Source organism: Papio anubis, chromosome 5 (assembly GCF_008728515.1).
Source record: "Papio anubis isolate 15944 chromosome 5, Panubis1.0, whole genome shotgun sequence".
NCBI lineage: Eukaryota > Metazoa > Chordata > Mammalia > Primates > Cercopithecidae > Papio > Papio anubis.
Window position 1 is genome coordinate 71,624,114 of NC_044980.1, and position 20,627 is coordinate 71,644,740.

The 20,627-nt window shown below is 46.5% G+C and overlaps 1 protein-coding gene across 9 annotated transcripts in view; it reads right to left on the reverse strand.

The window, feature by feature from the left end:
* Positions 1–16,719, reverse strand: part of LHFPL2 (LHFPL tetraspan subfamily member 2) — a 163,056-nt gene extending 146,337 nt beyond the window's left edge. For 2 of the 9 annotated variants that reach the window (XM_031666264.1, XM_031666263.1), the window contains exons 1-2: positions 10,460–11,895; positions 726–830 (exon numbers count right to left, since the gene is read on the reverse strand). The gene's annotated coding sequence lies outside the window, so the exon portion shown is untranslated. Of the gene's footprint in view, positions 1–725; positions 4,020–10,459; positions 11,896–15,292; positions 15,594–16,324 lie in introns of those variants that run through there. The other 7 variants (XM_021939493.2, XM_017959680.3, XM_021939495.2 and 4 more) reach the window with 7 other exon arrangements.
* Between the last annotated feature and the right edge of the window lie 3,908 nt (positions 16,720–20,627).

Consider the following 20,627-nt stretch of genomic DNA (forward strand, 5'->3'; position numbering starts at 1 on the left):
ACAGAGAAGTGGCCATTCATTTTGCTGGGAAGCAGAAAAAGGTTACACTCTGAAAAGCCTCTCATTCAGAGAGTTGATAAACAGGTGAAATTTGGGGCCAGGTGTGGTGGGTTATGCCTGTAATCCCAGCACTTTGGGAGGCCAAGGCAGGCAGATCACTTGAGGTCAGGAGTTCAAGACCAGCTTGGCCAATATGGCGAAACCTTGTCTCTACTAAAAATACAAAAATTAGCCATGTGTGGTGGCATGTGCCTGTAGTCCCAGCTACTTGGGAGGCTGAGGCAGGAGAATGGCTTGATTCCAGGAGGGGGAGTTTGCAATGAGCCAAGATCATGCCACTGCACTCCAGCCTGGCCTACAGAACAAGACTCCGTCTCAAAAATAGAAAAGAAAAGAAAAGAAAAGAAAGAAAAGAAAAAGAAAAAAAGAAATTTGGGCTGAATCTTAAAGGAGGAAAAGGAATTCTAAAGCACGGACCTAAACGGAAAAGAAAAGGGTGTTGAAACAAAGGAAAGAGGGCTGACTAATGAGAAAACCAGCCATGCCCACGAGCAAGCCAGCCAGGTAAACATCTTTACCAGGCCACTCACAACACCCACAGGGACCAATTTACACCTTTCTTAGAGAAGCCGCTGCCCCACATTTAAGGATTTTCTTTCTGTTGAATGAGAACATTGGGTGGTTATCAGAGTGCATTGTCATATCTATAGTATAGGGACACCCACCTGGCTGTGAGCAGACCCAGGTCCCTCACTTGCATGAGGTGGTTCCTAACAAAATGCAGAAACCATAGGCCAGCTGTCAACTCAAGAGTCTGCTTCCCAACTCACCTGAAAAACAATTGGAAAAAGTCATTTTTATTATTAACGGGAGTAGCCAGTCTTTTGATGGTTCCAGCAGAAATCTGCAGCCTATGGCTAAGCTCTTTGGTCTCAGAGCAGAAAACAAGGCTAGTGTTACCTGGCCAAGGGGCTGGATCAAACAGACCTAGGTGACAATACTGGTTTCACAACTCAGTGGCAGGGTAACTGCAGCCAGGTAGTTAACCTACCTGTGCTTCAGTTTCCTCCCCTGCAGTACCTATCTCAGAATGATTAGGAAGGTCTTCTATATGCCAGGCACCTTCTATATGCCTGGAAATGCCTGCATAAATGGGTTTCCTACCCTCAGGGAGCTTACAGTCCACAAAGAGAAATAAATAGGTTGCATTCACGACTTTGAGCAGCTGATAGGAGCTGAAGGGAGGAAAATACAAGGGGACATGGGAGCCTTTGCAGAGGCACCAGCTGATTTCCAAGGTATCAAAGGAAGCTCCCCAGAACAAGGGAGGGCTAAAATGAGGAGGTGGCCAAACTAAAGAGCATGCCAGGCAAAAGGAACAGTAAAATGGAGAGTCCTGGAAGTGAGAACACAGTTCATAAAAGAAAGAAGTTGGTGCCCACTGAAGCATTTCAGATCACAAGAAGCCTTCTTGCAGCTGCTTTAGGAGAGTTTGGACTTTACCTTAAGGCTAATGCAAGCTCTGACATAGAAGAGGACACTGGGATGGTTCAGATGGCTTTCAGCAACACCAGAGAGGAGAACAAACTGGAAGGAGGCAACAACACCCCATCTTAGCTGCCCCAAATGCCACATCCTGGTGTGTCATAAGAGGACAGAAAGACAATCCTTATGGTCGGAAGTGAAGCTGAGCTCCCCCGAGCATCTCCGGCAAACCACCAGTCGTGAAGCCCAGGTTCCTCCAGCATGAGGTGGTTCCTGCCAGGCAGACAATAGCTCAGCACCACTGCCTCAGGGGCAGAGTCTGCCTGCCTCAACACACCCCTACCAAGTGCCTGAGTGGCACCGTGTGGTGCAGCAGCATCACCTGGGAATGTGTCAGAAACACAAACTCTCCACCATCCCAGTACTAGTGACTCAGAATCTCTGGGGTGGGACCCACATTCAGTGTTTTCACAAGTCCTCTGGGTGACAGTGATGCTTGCTAAGGGCAAGTCCTGGGGGACAGAGTACAGAGCTGGCCCAGCCTACTAACCCAACAGCGACTCTGTGCTCAAGGCCTCACACTCCACAGTGCTTTGAAGCCCATTTCTGTTGTAAAAAATACACAAAGCTGGTTTTTATGCATGGCACCATTCCCAGTCCTGGGGACCAACGGGATAGGGGACTGAGCCACCTTTAAGGTGGGGAGGTGGAGGTGGTAGTGCAGGCAAGGCCCTTCCTCTTCTCCTGGGCCCTCATCTGTTTTAGGACAGGCAAAGCGAACTTGAGCTTTAAGGAAAGAGAACGCATGCTTCTCCTTTTAGACATTTCTCCTCCCACTTAGATACAGAATCTGACCGCTCCATAAATGAAACACTGAGGTTGCCCTGGAAGGCTCCATGTGGTTTTATCAGAGGGTCAAGTTTCTTCCTGGAGAGTGAACCAAACTCTGTGGTTACAAAGACACCAAGGCCCAGGAGCCATAAAGTAATTCAGGATTCAGAAGAGCCCAGTTCATCTTCCTCTTTCTTTGAATATCTATCTTCTCCTTACAAAAAAAAGAAAAAGATTACCCCTCCCCCACAAAAAAGCATATTTCTGTAAACAGCAGGCAAGTTCTCACATTCTTGTTTATGTTTTTATAGCTCTTTCTTTCTTTACAAAAGGGGATGAGGGGCAGGGGTGGAGGCCAAAGCATCAAAATAGCACTCAGGTCATAAAGGGAGATGATGCTCCACTCAGCTCCCAGGGCCTACCCCCAACACCAATGCCACCATGAGGGTGGCTGTGCTGCAGGAACTCACAGGAAGTCATGTGTGGTATCGGGGCAGTGAGGACACTATTCTCAGCACACCTCAAGTAGTGCTGCAGAAACCCCAACTGCCTCCCCATGTTCAGGCAGCACCCTGTGTTTGTATGCTGCAGCCCTCTGACCTCCCCACCGGCCCCTGTGCCTGTGGTCCCACACCTCCAAAGGCTTTCCATGGCCAAACACACTGCCACACCTGCTAGCCCTCAACGATCACGGTTCTTCCACCCGTCTCTCCCCACTAGACTGCGAGCTTTCTGAGGGGTGTAATAAGCATGTGTTGAATAAATGACTGAATACACAGCCATATGGATTCACCTGGAATAAGAGTTTCAGGCCTGGATTCCATCCCCTCACCCTTTCCAGTCCAAAGAGGCAAAATGATTTGCCCAAGGCCGCAGAGCAAGCTGACGGCACAGGAAGGTCAGGGAGGCAGAACAGACAGTTCTTATCAATTTCTGCCTTTCACAGGCTGTTTCCATCTTTCCTGAGTACCATGCCCCCTTGAGGACAAAGATATTTTATGTGTGATAAGAATGGATTCATTTTTTGTATGTTTCATTTCAAGAACATGGAGGAACATCTTATGAATCTTAGAATGTGGGGCACTAAGCCCAATCTAGGGACAGAGCAGAGAGGCCAGGGGAAGAAGAGTTGGGAAATGGCTGTGAGCCGTGGAGTGGGTCAGTTCTTCATAGACATTCCCAGAGTTCTGGTCCCTGGGGAGTGCTTCTGTGTAAGTCCTCTGTCAGTTCTGGTTTACTCCGGCAGCAGAGACAAGAGAATCTCCCAACCCATCCCTACTCTGTTCTGAAAACATATTCCACCACTTACACAAGCTTTGGCTTTGGCAGCAGAATGCCCAAGTTCAGTTTCTTTTTGCCAGCCAGAGGCTGAGAACTCTGCAAATGTAATGATTCTTTACAGATACAAAAGAGAAAGCATGAGCTAATGCACATTATCTAGGTGGCATGCAATCTCAGGAGAGTCAAGCCCTTCTCTTCAAGTCCCCTGGGAAAGATGCCCCCAACACTCCCACCATCCCCCCTTTCCCTGAGAGAAGGGAAGGTTTCTGTTGCTGGCCAAGCTCACCTGCTAAGCAGGTACAGAAAATGGATCATTTTCCAAGTCTTGGATTTAGCTTCTCTCTCAAAACTAAACTGACTTTAAAAAACAAAACCAGACGGGCGCAGTGGCTCACACCTGTAATCCCAGCACTTTGGGAGGCCGAGGCAGGCAGATCACGAGGTCAGGAGATCGAGACCATTCTGGCTAACACGGTGAAACCCCGTCTCTACTAAAAAATACAAAAAATTAGCCAGGCGTGGTGGCGGGCACCTGTAGTCCCAGCTACTTGGGAGGCTGAGGCAGGAGAATGGTGTGAACACAGGAGGCGGAGCTTGCAGTGAGCCAAGATCGCACCACAGGACTTCAGCCTGGCCAACAGAGTGAGACTCTGTCCCAAATAAATAAATAAATAAATATTTAAAAAAAAAAAAAAAAAACCATCCAAAACAATCCTATGTACAATTACGGTGTTTAGTCTTAGTTTTCATATATAGATCACTTGGCTTTTCATTATAACTCGTATGTGAAATGGCCACATTAGAAATGTGCCAAATGCATCTTAAATGATATTAAAGTTCCCATCACACACACACACCAATTAAATGAATGAGAACAAGTTCTGCCTAGTGCCCTCCCAAGGCACGCTGTGCTTTTCTTGAGCTGCCTGGACACCTGGTGCCTGAGGCTGCTATCTGTGGCCCCGCATCCTGCTCTGCCCTCCTTGAAGAGTGGCCCATACTCAACCCTATCAAAGTCCACTCCCTGTATACTCTGATCCTAAGAAGCATTCTATTAAGTTATTCCTGTTAACATATGAATCACAAATGCATCACCTGTCCTATGGATGCTTACACATCTAATAAGAGGCTTAAAGGGAAACACTTCACCCAATTTCTCTAATGGTAGAATTGTAAGCACAACACTAAGTGAATTCCACCTTTTGGGAAAGGAGCTATATCCAGCTGATTCCTCCACACTGACCATTTCCTACTTCATTGGTCTCATAAGCTGACTTTGCTCCTAAGGTAAGGCTGAGATGGATCCTGCATCTTTAGGAATAGAGGTTAATTTCCATACAATTGTGGAAGGGCAAACTCCTTAACCTCACAAGTCACCTGGATCAGAACCAAGTTGGTCTGTGGAGGATAGGGCCCCTTGTTCATCCATTTCTGGTCATCCATTACTTAACAATGCTCATTATCTCCAGTGTCTGAACCAAAGTAGGAAACAGTGGGAAAAATCACTATCAAGACATTCTTAAAGACTTCTCTACAGAGGCCCAAAGCTTGTATAGTCCAGTATCTTTGAGCACTTAATAGTCAGTATCTGTAAAACCTTCCTAAAAATAAAGGCTTCACAGAACTGACTTCTTACACTGTTAACAAAGGCCTCTCTGATTTGGCTCCATCTAAGATAAGAGCCTCTCTGTAAGAGCAAAAGCATGTGTTAAGATAAAAAGTGAAGTGGATTCAATGGGACAGAAGACAGCCCTTCACAAGCAAGTATCTAAGAGGCCAAGAAATAAAAAGGCAAGGGTGTCCCTCAGACATGGCCAATATCACAGGCTCAGACAGACAGGTTTCTCAACGGATGCTTCTCTAAATCGGTTTTTCTAGAGCCTTCCTGATCATAAGAACCACCTAGAAGCTTTGTTTAAAAGATATAGAATCCCAAGACCCACTCCAGACCTATGAAGCCAAAACCCCTGGTAGGGTCTGGTAACACATATGTCTAGCCAGCACCTTAGCGGAGTGTCAGGCAAGTTTCAGAAATAATGCTCCAAATGAAACAATAGGCAACTTTTTAAAAGCTTTGTAATCACATAACCTTGAAGTTACAGGGTATGTGGGAAAATGCAGGTTTAATGGAAGGATGTTAGCGCCTTCTTAACCTAGTTAAACTTATGGAATATAACAACATGAAATGAGGAAATCATTTTAACTAACTTGGGGGGTGGGGGAAGCCTTCCCCTGTAGCTTTACTGTATCTCAACTGGAAGAGCTCATAACCTCCCTGCCCTAAAGGACTGACGGCATCCCCGCACAGTGGCTCCCAACAGCTATTAAAGGCCCAAATGGAAGTGCCAGGGCTGAGGGTTCACAGTCTCATCCCAATAGAGGCCAGCCCTAAGTAGCAGGCAACCAACTTCAAGTCAGACCTCATGGGCCCTCCTGGCAGGCACAGTCCAGCCCTGACAGGTCTCGGCCGCCAGCTGCCTATTCCATAGTCTCTTTCATGGTCCAGTTGAACGTGAGGCCTTGCTATTCAAAGTGAGCTCCACAGGAGTAGCAGGGGCAGCATCATGGGGAGAGCTTGTTAGAGATGCAGAATCCTAGGCCCCACCCAGCCCTGCTGTATCAGAGTCTGTATTTTAACAGGATTCCTGCCAGTTCTTGGGCACCATCAAGCTTGAGAAGCCCTGCTGAAGACTTCTACCCACAACTGGGAACATCAGCCTCCCCACTCGGGCTCCAGCCTCTCAGAAGCCTTCCTTCCTCCCTCACACTCTTTACTCAGGTTTGCTTGGAGCCAGATCACCATCAGCAGGACTCAATGAATAGCTGACAACCCAAAGCCCAGTTTTTAGGAAGTTAAAAGGAGGCAGTAAGTTCTGATTGTGTCTCGCATTCTCATCTGGCTATAACATCTGCCTCCCTTCGAGGGCAGGACTACAGACCTCGTGATCATAAATCAGCAGAGACAATCCAAAGTCAAACAATACCATGGAATGCTGGCTCTTTGGTTCCAGCACAATGTTAATGAGGTCGAGGTCACGGGTATGATTAGCTTCCTCTGTATCTTGGCACAGACTCCAACCCTCTGCCCTCCAGCCGCCTGCAAAGGCTGACGCACCCTTGGTTACGAAGAGAACTGGAGGAGAATGACAAGGGGAGGCTAACAGAGCAGCACCAGTTAATGACTCAAAGAACCTGAGTGACTGACAGGCTGCATGTATCAAAGAACGACTTGTGGCCCAGAGGGAAGGCTGACAAGACAGATGACCGGGTCAGAATGCAAAACTATCTGGACAGGCCGAACATGTCAGAACTGAGAAAGCTGAAATTTCACAAGAAGAAATGAAAGTCCCATGATCAAGGTTTCAAAAATCAAATATATACATCCCAAACTAGAGGAAATCTAATTGGATGGCAGTTCTTACGTTTTTTAAATTTTTTAAAACATTCAAGTTTTGTTGACCAATATGGATATTAAGAAAGCTAGAAGCCGCTTAAGGACCAGAAGTCTAGTTTCCAGACCAAAAGGAGCAGTAGTTCTTCCCTAACACGGCTGGTCAGACTATCCTAAAAGGCCCCCTGGCCACCTGTCCACACAGGTGTATACACAAACTCTCATACCTTCCCACCACCACCACCATTTGGGTTCTTATTATTCAGTGTGGCCTCTTCACCCCATACTGGCTACAGCTCTTTTTGGCTTTGCAACATAGTGTAAACATTTCACACATCAGCTTAGTTCCCTCTCATGCTGCCCTTTCTTTACAATACACTTAAGCACAAGCTGGAGAAAAAAAAAAAAAAAAAAAAACCCACATGAATAGTCGAGACAACCTAAGCACACCCACTTACCAAAAGGATTCAGATCAAAAATGACTTACAGTCACCAGTTTAAGCCGGCACACTATGCTACGAATTACAGCATGGATCCACGCAGAGTCAGTAATTAAGTCAGTAATTATGAGTTTCCACTGCAGAAGAACCCTGAAAGGCCCACTATAAGCATGAGCAAATGAAAGAGTATCTGTTTAGACATACCTCTCTAGAATGTAGAATCATCTTCTAAGAACGGACAGCTGGCCATTTTAAAAAAGAAAACAAATGTGATTTTACATTGTTTTTAAAGTTGTGAGCCATGTTTTTCTTATGTGTCTATTTAATATACAAGTGTTAGTCATTTACAAATACAGAAACACTGCTTACTGGTAAGTTTGTAATTCCCAGACTATTCAGTCTGTTATTTTTAATTCAGAAAATGTGTTCTCTATGAGCAAGAGAAAGTTAATTTTTTTAAAAGTTATTTTGCCCTTAATAAGTGTGTGCCATGTACCACTTATCTGAAGATTGAATGAGGTTCCTGTGAATGCAATTACAGCCTTCCTTAAACAACTGGCTAAATGCCTTAAAACTAGAAAACATGTGAAATTCAGCCCAATTGCAGCCTGCCCCAGGAGAAAGGAAGTTTGAACTCCAGGTGCCCCGAGAACACAGCACAGTGTGGAAAGAAAGAAAATGCTGAACAATAGAATCAGGAGAGGAAAAAGAGTCCCTCTTAATTTTCCGGGCATGTGGGGAGCTTCTTGCTAAAGAAGTATTTCAGATCTCACTGCTGGTTAAGGTTCCACTGAACGGTGAAATTAAAAAAAAAAAATCTAACGTGCCAGTACAGCATTTATTTAATTCAGTATTTCTTATCAACCAGGTTTATTTCGGTACTTCTTATCAATACAACAGAAACACCTCACAAATCACACTTAAAATGTTTATGAAAACATACCACACATACCCACTATAAGGGGTGGGGTCTTCCCTATCATTCAGAGGAAGCTGCCCCATTCTGGATCTGGGTCACAGCCCCCAGTCCTAGGTACATTCCTGCAGCCTTCCAGTATTTATAACTATATCAACAATGAGGAGGAATGTCAGTTCTGTTTAAAGACAGGAACTGCCTTACAAAAGATGCACTATGGATGTAAAGCGACGTATGACGTTGTGACCAAAACCACTGCTACAGTTTTGTACAGAAACCAAAATATTTCCCCAGCTCTTTAGTTCTGATTTCAAAAAGCAACATGCTACTTACAGAAAATCTGAGAAACAGAAAAATAAAGAAAAAAAAATAGTCACTCATAACCCCACTAAGATAACCAGGTAAAATTTTAGTCTCTGTCCTTCCAACCCTGTTAAGCAGGCAAGGATGAGGTGAGGTGTTATTGCTGGTTGCACAGACTAACAATAATTAATCATCTCCACTGGACTTACCCTAAATCCACAGCAGTAAGAGGAGTAACGGTTGTGCCTGCAATTCAACAAGCATTCACTGGGGCCTGCTTGGCACACTCTCATTTATGCCACAAATGAATGAAATGTAAATTAACACCCGTAGCCCTTGAGGGTCATTTGGTAACCTCAAAAAAGAAGGTAGATAAACCTCATCCCTGGTGGACATGAAAATAAGAGTTAGTTCTCCTAGCACGGAGAGTAGGAGAGCCCGGCCACCCTCTCTAAGGCAAGGGAAGGAAATGTTTCAGAGGAAGGGTGTGCAGAGCAGTTGGAGATGAAGACCTGGGAATCGCACACGTGTGCAGCTGCCCATTAGCAATGCATGGGTTCCTGGGAATCTGTGTGCTTTTAGGACCAGAGAGATTCAACCCACAAGGGAAATGTTCTCAGTCTCACAAACAGGGAGAGCTTTAAAACTGTCAGAACACCCTAGTTTCCGTATATCAACCTGGGCTACTAATCATCCACCTATTACCCTTGTGCAGTCAAAGGCCAGACAACCTGGTTACCTCTAGTTGAACCACGCTCTGTGCTTAAGGCACAAAGAAAGAATTGTTTCTACTGCTGATGTCACCTCAGTGTTAAACATTGTTCATTATTAACCAGCTCAAATATTCTTCTTTCAAATACTATAACTGGGTACAGGTTTCCTCGCTTATTTTTTTTTAATGTGAAGAGTTGTAACAGTTAGTTTGACTGAACTTCAAAAGTTCACCCCCAAGTAAATACCTTGGAAGTCTTATTTAAGTTTAACAAAAATATTTGTAAAATAGTCTCCATAAAACCACTTAATCATTATAACGTGTTATTAAATCAAAGTCAGAACAAACCCAGAAGAAAAATCCAAATACACTGAGGTTCTCCTTTCCGGTCCTGCCAAGTCTCAAAATCAAAGTTGGGTGTTTCTCTTGACCTAGCTGATTGAAGTTTAGGAAAACATGCAGATAACACACCTCTTTAACCGTATTCAATATCTTGTAGATATACACAAAACTAATTTACATTCTCAGCACGTGAAGTTCATCTTACATTTTCTTAAATATATTTATTGCATTTAAGAAAATGTACAGTATACACACACACACACACACACATAGATGTTCAAGCTGCTATAATACCATAGATGGGGCAGCTTAAGCGACAAACGTTTACTTCTCACAGTTCTGAAGGCTGGGAAGTCCAAGATCAAGGTGCCAGGAGATTTGGTTCCTGATGAGGGCCCTCTTCCTGACTTGCAGACAGACAGCTGCCTTTTTGTTGCATCCTCACACACTGGAGAGTGAGTTCTGGTCTCTCTTCCTTTTCTCATAATGACACTGGTCTTATTATGGAGATCCCACCCTCATTATCTCATCTAAGCCTAATTACCTCCCAAAGGTCCTACCTCCACATACTATCACATAGAGGGTTAGGGCTTCACGATATACATGAATCTGGGAGGACACAAATATTGTCCTTAACACACATGTGTGTGGTATCAATTTTATCAGTTATACATCCTAGCTATCAAACACATTCACAACCACTCCATGTACATTCCTCTTAACTATCTCAGTTTAAAATAACAACAAGCAGAACTCACCAAGTCTGCAAAATCACATCAGTACACGCCTGGTCATTTGAGGCCAAAGTCAAGGGCTTGATGGACAATCAAGCCAGTCAGGCCTGGTAAAGGGATCAAAGAGAAGATTTCACTTACAAGGACACAAATTACTCTTGCACCTAGCATCAGTTAGTAAACCTCGACATGCCAAGCAAGAGAGGGGGGCCTCCCTACAAACACTTGCCACTACCGTAAAAAGAACTCCCTCTATCATCTCTAGCTCCAGACCTCGCCTCCTGCCTCTAAATCCAACTTTTTGGTGGACATCTCTCCTTGGAAGGCTTATAGTTCAGTTTTGGATTCAACTGAACTCATTACTCCTTGCCATCTCTCTCCAAACTGAGGTTCCCACAACTGCTTACCTCAGTGAAAGGTGCCATGACCCGTAACAGTCAAAGTGCACACTCCCTCTCCTAGGGGACCACCCCGGGAGATGAACAGGAAGTGGGGTCAATATCTGCAGGCCTCTCCTCTCTCCGCCACCCAGTCCGGCCAGGATTTCTGCACTCTGGTCCTAGCCTCCCAGCTCACCTTGTTCCCTGCCCTCTTTGTTACCTAGCCCACCTTATGGCCATGGAGCTCTTTCTAAAGTGCGATATGATCACAGCATTCACCTGCTACAAATGCACCAGCCTTCGCACAGCTTTCAAGATGAAATACAGACTCCCTTAGCTTAGTGCCCAAGACCCCAAACCCTCAGGTACTTCCCAGCACAACCTTGACTCTAGTCCAACAACTACTGTCAGCGCCCTGGCTGCACTATACCTTTCCAAGCCTCCTAGACTCCAAACTTAGGTATTATCGTATCATGTATTACTGCAGTTTTTAAAGTAATGAAAAAAAAGAAACAAAACCTTGAAAGGTGCATGATGAAACAAGTATTCACTCTTTTCTTTCCTCTTTCAGCCACATCTTCTACACCAAGAGAGAATCAAGTATTTCGAATGCCAGCTGAGACTCTTCTCTGGACACAATCTGGCTTTTATAAGTCGATGATCAGATCCTACCTTTGATTCCTTCTTTGCCTTTCTAAGGCTGATATGTCTCACGTGCCGGAAAAATTGCCGGTTTTTTAATAAAAAAGATTGTATTTACTTAGAAGCATTATGTCAACAAAACAGCCACAACTTTTTTTTTTTCTGCAATTACAGAATGGTATTCAGTTAGCAGAACATTCATAAAAGCTGCATCAGAGACAACTGAAGATGAAAACACTACCAACCCCATATATTAACTAATTTGTGCTGTGCATCAACAAGAGCCTGCTTTAAATTTACATGCCAGTTTACAAGCCCTACACTGTATCAGGAAAGGTTAGTGGCCACTGAAAATATCACCAGGGTCGGGCATGGTGGCTCACGCCTGTAATCTCAGCACTTTGGGAGTCCAAGGCAGGCGGATCCCTTGAGGTCAGGAGTTCGAGACCAGCCTGGCCAACATGGTGAAACCCCATCTCTACTAAAAATACAAAAAATTAGCCAGGCGTGGTGGCGTGCACCTGTAGTCCCAGCTACTCAGGAGGCTGAGATGGGAGAATCACTTGAACCTGGGAGGAGGAGGCTGCAGTGAGCTGAGATCATGCCATTGCACTCCAGCCTGGGTGACAGAGGGAGACTTCATCTCAAAAAGAAAAGAAAATACCACCAGGACAAGACTATCTAAAGATAACATTTGGTAACGTGTTAACTATACAAAAAAAGACAACGTACGGTTTAAAAACAAATGTTACACAGTCTTCCATTTCAATTTCTTTCTTTAAAAGAAGTGAATTGTATACAGGGAGTTTAAATGCTTTATAGATAAGGAAAAAAAACCTGCTAGAACCAACTTATTCATCATCATCATCTTCCTCTTATTCCCTCTTTTTCTCGCTTTTTTCAGCCTTGACAACTCCCTTTTAGTCCCAGCTACTTGGGAGGCTGAGGCAGGAGAATGGCGTGAACCCGGGAGGCGGAGCTTGCAGCGAGCCGAGATCACGCCACTGCACTCCAGCCTGGGCGACAGAGCGAGACTCCATCTCAAAAAAAAAAAAAAAAAACTCTGAGGAGTTGACTGAGAATCTGGGTGCTGCTTCTTGTGCTCCTCCCAACAACCGTGCACAAAGAATGCATATCACATTTTACCTCTCAGCTTCCTTGGATCTCCTTTGCCCATGTTTAGTCTTTTTTTTTTTTCCTCAGTGAGCCAGAGTCGCCCAGTGCCTGTCTGGCTCTCACTTGCCCCAGCGCTGTCTTTATGGTGCTCAGTACACTGCGAACTGTTTGTTTTCATTGCTGCGAAACAATTTGTTTCACTGGCCAGTAGTTGTGCTCAGCCACTAAAACTGAATACTTTATCATAAAGAACAGAAAGAAAGAGGCCTCCCCTTCTCCCTTTGGAAGACCCACAGGACTAGCTGTACCCTGCCACCATCCCCAGCCCCAGCCAGATCACTTCCCTCTGACCAGGCTGGAGAGTGGAAGGCAAGGACACCCAACACGCCATGTTCTAGTATAGCTCTTCTGAGTCAAAAAGGGAGCCTCCAGGGTCTATGGAAGTCCTTTGAAAACAGAGGTGTATGGTTGTTTTTTTTTTTCTTCTTCTTCTTCTAATGTGTACTCTGTAAGAGGAGAGGCCTGCTCTTGGTTCTTGCTGTGTTACCAGAGTCCAGAACAGAGCCTGGCCCAAGGGAGCGGCTCCCTAGGTATTTGCTGAATGACAGGATGAATGACTGCATGAATGAAGGAACAAACAGGCATTCTCCCTAAATTAGAAGGAGTAATGCATAGCAGAGTTCCTCTTCTCAGTAAGCACTATTGTGCTAACAATGCCTTTGGTTCACTTTGGGGCACAATCTTAGCAAAAACTGGGAAGTGCATCATTAACCCCAAGACAGACAGACACAATCTTAGCAAAAACTGGGAAGTGCATCATTAACCCCAAGACAGACAGACACACACACACGTGTGTGTGTGTGTGTGTGTGTGTGTGTATATATATATATATTTTTTTTTTTTTTTTTTGAGTCTTGCTCTGTCACCCGGGCTGGAGTGCAATGGTGCCGTCTCAGCTCACTGCAACCTCCACCTCCCGGGTTCAAGTGATTCTCCTGCCTCAGCCTCCTGAGTAGCTGGGACTACAGATGCATGCCACCACGCCCGGCTAATTTTTGTATTTTTAGTAGAGACGGGATTTCACTATGTTGGCCAGGCTGGTCTCGAACTCCTGACCTTGTGATCTACCCACCTCAGCCTCCCAAAGTGCTGGGATTACAGGTGTGAGCTACTGCGGGTCCAGCACCCAAGACATATATTAAAGCTTTTTGGAGTAAATTCTAGAGATTAGCTATTTGCTTCTTGTTTGTATCTAAGAACAGTAAGCATTGGGTAAAATGTTGCTTTTAAGAGTTCCAAAAGAGGCACTTATCATGTTCATTACTAGTTTTCTTTCTACCTCAAATAAAATTTGGATATTCACTTTGGTGGGACCTAATAGTTAAAGCTGCCATTGCAATGGGACATGTAGCCTGGAACTGCAAGCCACATTTGGGTTCCACCTCTAGACTCAAATAGTGCCTGCATTACAAACTCCCTGGAAATGGAAGCCCAGAAAAGGCTAACCAGAATGAGCCAAAGGATGCAGCTTGCAAGTTCCAGAAAGATCAGTTTTTGAGTGTAGGCTGGCAGGGCACAGGTCCAGCCTCAACTCAGAGCTACTCACTCTAAAATCAGGTATCTCTGCGTTAGCTGTTTAACAGGCACCACGTTTTCCTAGGGATTTGGAAAACCTGATCATCATCAGTAACATTTTCTGAGCACTTAGTGTGAGGAACCATCCTAAGTCCTATAAATCAGTTCATCTTCAAGGTGATTATCTCAGCTGAATTCTTATCTTCACCATTTCATAGACACAAAAACAGAGAAATTAAATAACATGCCCAAGGTTTAGGTACATCTGGAGCCCAACAGCCCAAGTTTGGGTCTCCTATATTTGGGTTTACCATTTCATCAATTCTTTGCAGTAAAGAAGTTGAGAAGCTGCATACAGTGTTCATTAAAAAGAAATATGTAGCTTTTTATATATTGTTTTTCTATCACCTCCTACTATGGACTTTTCCTCCCTGCCCAAACACTGGGTGGTGCCATCAACACCGAGCCCATGCATATGGTGAACAGCATACATTACTTCTTCCAGAAGGCACTGCTTTGTTCTCATCTACAAAGATCCTTCTTCCTTCCTATAGACAAATGACTGGTTCACATATCATGACTCAATTTATATTCAACAATGTTCATTTGCAGTGTAATTATTCTTCCTAATTAGGCTGCTCTGAAGACAAATGACTGCCCCACCCCATCCCCCTCTCCTACAACACACAATGTCTTTTTCCTGATATAAAATGTTTGCTGCACCCTAGAAAAAAACACAAGAAGCCACACAGTCTGCTCTCCATGTGACCACTTAGAGAAAAATACTACTAATAAGATAGTGTTTCATCTGATATTACTTCAAAATCAGAATCAGATTTCTAATGGATCAATAAGCTTATCATAGTATGACAGCAAAAAGAAATGAGAATCTGATTCTCTCTTTCCTATTTTAAAAACATTGCCTCTTCCCGCGAACATGTGTTCTCTATCTCTTAAATTTAAAAAGGAGTAGTTTCTAAAAGAGAACCAGTACGAAAGAATCAGGAATACCAGCAAAAGTCAACACCAAAGAAGTCAGTATCTGATCCTCTCTTAAACCTGGCAGGAGTGGAGCTCTCTGGCCAGTGGCAAAAGCAATATGCAGGTTATAAATGTTCCTTCAAGCTCAGTTACTCAGGTTTACCTCTCTGGGGTGAGCCTCTAACAGCTCTGGCTCGCCCGAATCTTTACTCCCTCGGCTCCAGCACACACTTTCCATAGCGGCCGCGTTGCGATTTCAAAAAGTTCTCTTTTCCCCGTAGGTCACCCACCGATGATAACCTACATGCACAAACACACTCACACAATTACAGCAGAGCAAATGGGACATACAGGAAATGGCCCGGGTGGAGGCGAGGACAGGGGGTGGAGATAGGACTTTGTCTGCACTCTGGTCTCACTCCCATTGAAACAGCACATGGACTTTCATGGAACTCATGACCATCCTGAAATAACAGAAAAGTTGAACGGGATTGAAGAAAACCCTTTGCTTTTCTACGTTCGAAGAACACTGGGCCGCTGAATGGAAGGGGGGAAAAAAACTGTGTGCCTAAAAACATCCAGAAACACATGCAGAGTCTCCCCAGTCCTTCGCCCATCCCAGATGCGGTCTTCCCCACTCCACGCCAACCTCCTCCAGCCCGCACCCCAAATCACTGAGCTGCCCACAAAAATGCAGTCCAGATTTGAGAAGCAGCTGACGTCTGTGGCCAGAGCGACCCACACGCCACGGACCAGGGACAGCAGGGGCGACCACTGGGCGGCCCCCAGGGCGCGGTGCCAGGCGCGCTGGAGCCCGGTGCCGAGCTGCGCCCGGGACCCACGCGCCGCGGTCCGAAGCCCGCCAGCAACGGCCGGAGAGCAGGGCTCGCGCCGGCTTCCAGAGGAGACGTTGTTCCCGGCACAACTTTTTCCACTTCTGCTGCCGCCGGCGGCGCTGGGAAGCAGCTGTTCCCTTCCCATTCCCAGCACCCAACGCCCATCCCGCAGCACCTCCGACCGCTCCGCGCGGTCTCCCAGGGCGCCGAAGCGAAGTTCCCGCGCCAGCCGCGGCGCGAGCAACCTGGGCTCGGCCGGCCGCAACGGCTCTCCATGCACCCGCGCTGGGCGCCCACCTGGCCGGGCCCACCAGGTCTCCCCTCCCGCAGCGCGCGCGGGCCCGACGCCTGCCACTCACCCTGCCCCAGCTCGGCGTCTCCGGCTCTGAGCCCGCAGCCTTCCCCAAGCCAGGGCTTTCAGTGACGCCTCCTCGCATCCACCTCGGTCTTGCCCCCGCTGGCCGTGCCTGGAAGGAGGAGGCGGGAGGAGAGCGGGAGGAGAACGGGAGGGGGCGGCGGGAGGGGGAGCCGACGCAGGGGAGGGGAGAGGGTCCGCGGCGCGGGGGAGGAGGCGGCAAGGCGAGAGAGCGCCAAGCTCGGCGGCCGCCCGGACTAGTACTCGCGGAGAGAGAGGAGGAGGAGGAGGGGCGGGGGCAGCGAGAGAAAGAGGCAGCAGAGCCGCCCTGCCCAGGCCCCGGCCCCGCGCCGCTGCCCAGTCACCATCGCCGCCTCCGTCCCGCGAGCGGGCCGGGCGTCCGGGGGGAGGGGTCGGGCTCGGGGCTCCCGGCGCGGCGCGCGGGGCGGGACGGGGGCGGCGGGCGGGCGGACCAGGCCCGGCCTCCGGAGGGGAGTGTCCTGCGGGTCCAGGAGGGAGTCGGCGACAGGGGATCCCCGAGAGGGGGCGCGGGGACCTGGGAGCCGGTCCCTGCTCCCGCCGGGCGGCGGCGGCGGCGTCTTCCGGGGTCCTGAGAGGTTACTGCGGGCCGCACCCGGGAAGCTCCCGGAGCAGCTTCGAGTAGCCCTGCCGGGGGCGCCGGGGGCGCCAGAGGCGGGGAGCGGCCCTGACGGAGCCGGGGGAGAGAGGCCGGGCTGCTCCGGCGGAGAGCCGGCCCCGGGGCGCTCGGAGCAGTTCCCCAGACCCGGGCCCGAGCGGAAAGAACGGCCGTCTGGTGGCCCCGGAGAGTCCGAAACGGGAAAGGGGTCACGGGGCGCCTGGACCCCCATCCTCGCCGCCCTTTCCCGCAGAGGCGGCTCCGGACATAAGTTTCCGTGCCCTCTGAATATGTAGCTGTGGAAACTCAATTCCAACAGTCACAAAGATTATTCCTAATAGAATGCTTGGTGTTCTCAGCTTCCCTGCCCTCAAAATTACGGTTTCCGGATCAGTTTCGGAGGCGCTTTAGGAACAGACTGAAAAGGCATTCTTGTCCAGAGAGGGGATGCTCTAACTCCCCACGTCCACCCCCAGGGCTGGGAGCAAAGAACAGAGTTAAATGATTATGAATTCAGGTGCCATTATGGTTTGTGATCGAAGCGTTAGGACGTGGCACCACGCTAGGCAAACCCATCTTGTATTCCACCGCCGCCGCCCCCTCCCCAACCCCAGCCCAGTCAAATGCTCCCGTTCCCAGTTTCTCAGCCCCTTGTCTGGGACATCTCTGTCCACCAGTCGCCCAGATACAGATTAGCAATTTTGGGCCTCGCTTCTCCACTCCCGGTAGCCACTCCCATTAGTTCATTTTTACTGTCTTTGCAGTTGCCATGCCCTTTCAAGCCCACTGCCACCTTTCTGGATCTCGCTATCTGGGACTGGATGGCGTCAGCGGCCTCCTACCGGTTCTCTGCTGGGGTCTTCTCTACATTTGCATCCACATGTGCAGGCCTACAGGTGAATGGCTCTAGAACACCCCTCAGGCATGCCACTTCCGGTTCTAGAAGCTTTCTGAGACACTTTGCCAGAGAACATTCTGAATTCCTTAAAAACTCATCAGTTCAAAACCATGCAACAACTGCACCTCCATACGCACTCCTCAGAGCCTGGCACTCTTCTTCAGATGGGGATCCTCCCCTCCCCCTGAGAAAGATCCATGCCTGTATCCACACGGGAGTTGCTGATGCTCTTCCCAGAGCTGGAATGCTCTCTTTCATCTTCTGCTGCAGCCAAATTCCACTTATCTTCATTGAAAATGAAGTTTGCAGTACCACATTTTTGCTCTAAAAGGATATATGTGCTCTTTCCATTTTGTGAAATCCCACACTAGAAATAACAGGGCTTGTGGGGAAAGTAGGGTTAGAAAATGACTCCGAATCTATGTAACATTGTAACCAGAGCACTAACAAAAACTAACCATTCCAAAAAACATACCAGCAGAGCCAATGAACTGTGCTAAATTCCTAATAAATACTACAGTACATAAAAATGTAGGACTTTACTTTTATAAAAAGATGAAGATAACTGTTGAAGGGGAGTTGTTTGAGGCTGCTGACTTGAGATAAACACAAAATGTACAAATAAAAGGAGAACTCTCTGTCCTGTCCCCAACCCACATCCCACAAACCCTTCCAAGGTAGAGAGGTCAAGGCCAAATGAATCCAAGAGAAAGAATGTAGGGTGAATGGGCCTATAGCACCCTGTGTTCTCTGTAACTAGATGCACCCTGCTGTGTTTTGCAGCTGCAGTTACTTGGTGGTGCAGAAATATTAAAGTGCTGGGAACCCTTGAATATGAACCAACACAACTCTACCCATTTTATTAATATCTAATAACGAATGAGTTAGTTTGTGTTATCCATGATCTCATGACAGAAACACCCTTGGTAACAGAGTACACTGTACTTAATTCTGTGTTTAAAAAGTAGACTATAGGCCAGACGTGGTGGCTCACGCCTGTAATCCCAGCACTTTGGGAGGCCGAGGCAGGCAGATCACCTGAGGTCAGGAGTTCGAGACCAACCTGGCCAACATGGTAAAACCGTGTCTCTACTAAAAATACAAAAACTAGGCCAGGCGCGGTGGCTCACACCTGTAATCCCAGCACTTCGGGTGGCCGAGACAGGCGGGTCATGAGGTTAAGAGATCAAGACCATCCTGGCTAAGATGGTGAAATCCCATCTCTACCAAAAATAGAAAAATTAGCTGGGTGTAGTGGCACATGCCTGTAGTTCCAGCTATTCGGGAGGCTGAGGCAGGAGAATCGCTTGAACTCAGGAGGCAAAGGTTGCAGTGAACTGAGATCGTGCCACTGTGCTCCAGCCTGGTGACAGAGCAAGACACCATCTCAAAAAATATATATAATAATACAAAAATTAGCTGGGCATGGTGATGGGCACCTGTAATCCCAGCTACTAGAGAGACTAAGGCAGGAGAATTGCTTGAACCTGGGAGGTGGAGGGTACAGTGAGCTGAGATCATACCACTGCACTCCAGCTTGGGCGACAAAGAGAGAGTCCGGCTTTAAAAAAAAAAAAAAAAAAAAAAAGTAGACTATACTTCATTTTACACATTTACTGAGCACTTACTATATGCCAGGGACTGGCTGTTCCAGGTACTGGGGATACATCAGTGAATAAAAAGAAATACAAAAATATCTGCCCTCATGTGTTGTGGAGACTTGAACACACATCACCAGATGGTTTGTATTATTCAGGATATATGTTTCATATGTGTGTAGCTTGAATTGAGCATGGGGTATTTTAATCTCTTTGAAGACTAGAGTTGAGCCTTACTTATGTCTTTGTAGCTTCCCCAGTGTCTGACACGGTAAATTACTATTGGGACATGTAAATTAGGGCAATTATAGCCATTTAATACTCTTGTGTTATTGAATTCACAGGAGAACTACCTGTAAAATATAAAACTAATTTTTTCTCAGAACTGTGTTTGCAGCTTTTTGGGCAAAAATCAAAACATGTATCCCCAGATGGGATAACTTGGGTCTAAAGAGCAGATAAATTACACTTAATATAAAGCAGGAAGTTAGAAGTGGCAAAGTAGGGAAGAATAGAGAAGAAGATAAATGCTAAAAAGTATAGTTCATGAAGAAAGTACCTTCTAAGTTCTGTGGAAAGAAAGAGAACAGCAGGAACTTTGGGATATCGTGAATCCTGCTTTTACCGTGTGCTTCAGCCAAATTTTCAAGAAGCACTCACTACGAGGCATAAGTGAGGAGGAAATTAGGAGAAATTAAAGGGTGTCTGCACATTTTGGTCAAATGACAAGGAGGCCTTGGAAGAAGATTATTGAGCCAGTTGGATAGGTCATACAGTGAAATTACAATGATGCCTGGCTAAAATGTATGGTATTGAACTTACTTGCCTGTGCAAATCTATTCTTTGCATGTCTGAATGTTGTACTCCACCTAGAGTACCTTGTTTCAACACGGATAGCAATTTTTCTTGTGTGAACACTTTGCATCCTATTTTTTTCTGAGTAAGAATCTGCTTGGAGTTAAATAAAATATGCATTTATAACAGAGAGGAAAGCACTGATATATTTTCATGATTGTCAGCATACTGACTGTTGATTAACTTTAAGTTTGCCTATTCATCTTCATTAAACCCTACTTCCCAAATCCACCACCACCCACTTTAAGAGATTGATTGATATTTCCTTTCTTTTCTTTTCTTTTTTTTTTTTTTTGAGACAGAGTCTTGCTCTGTTGCC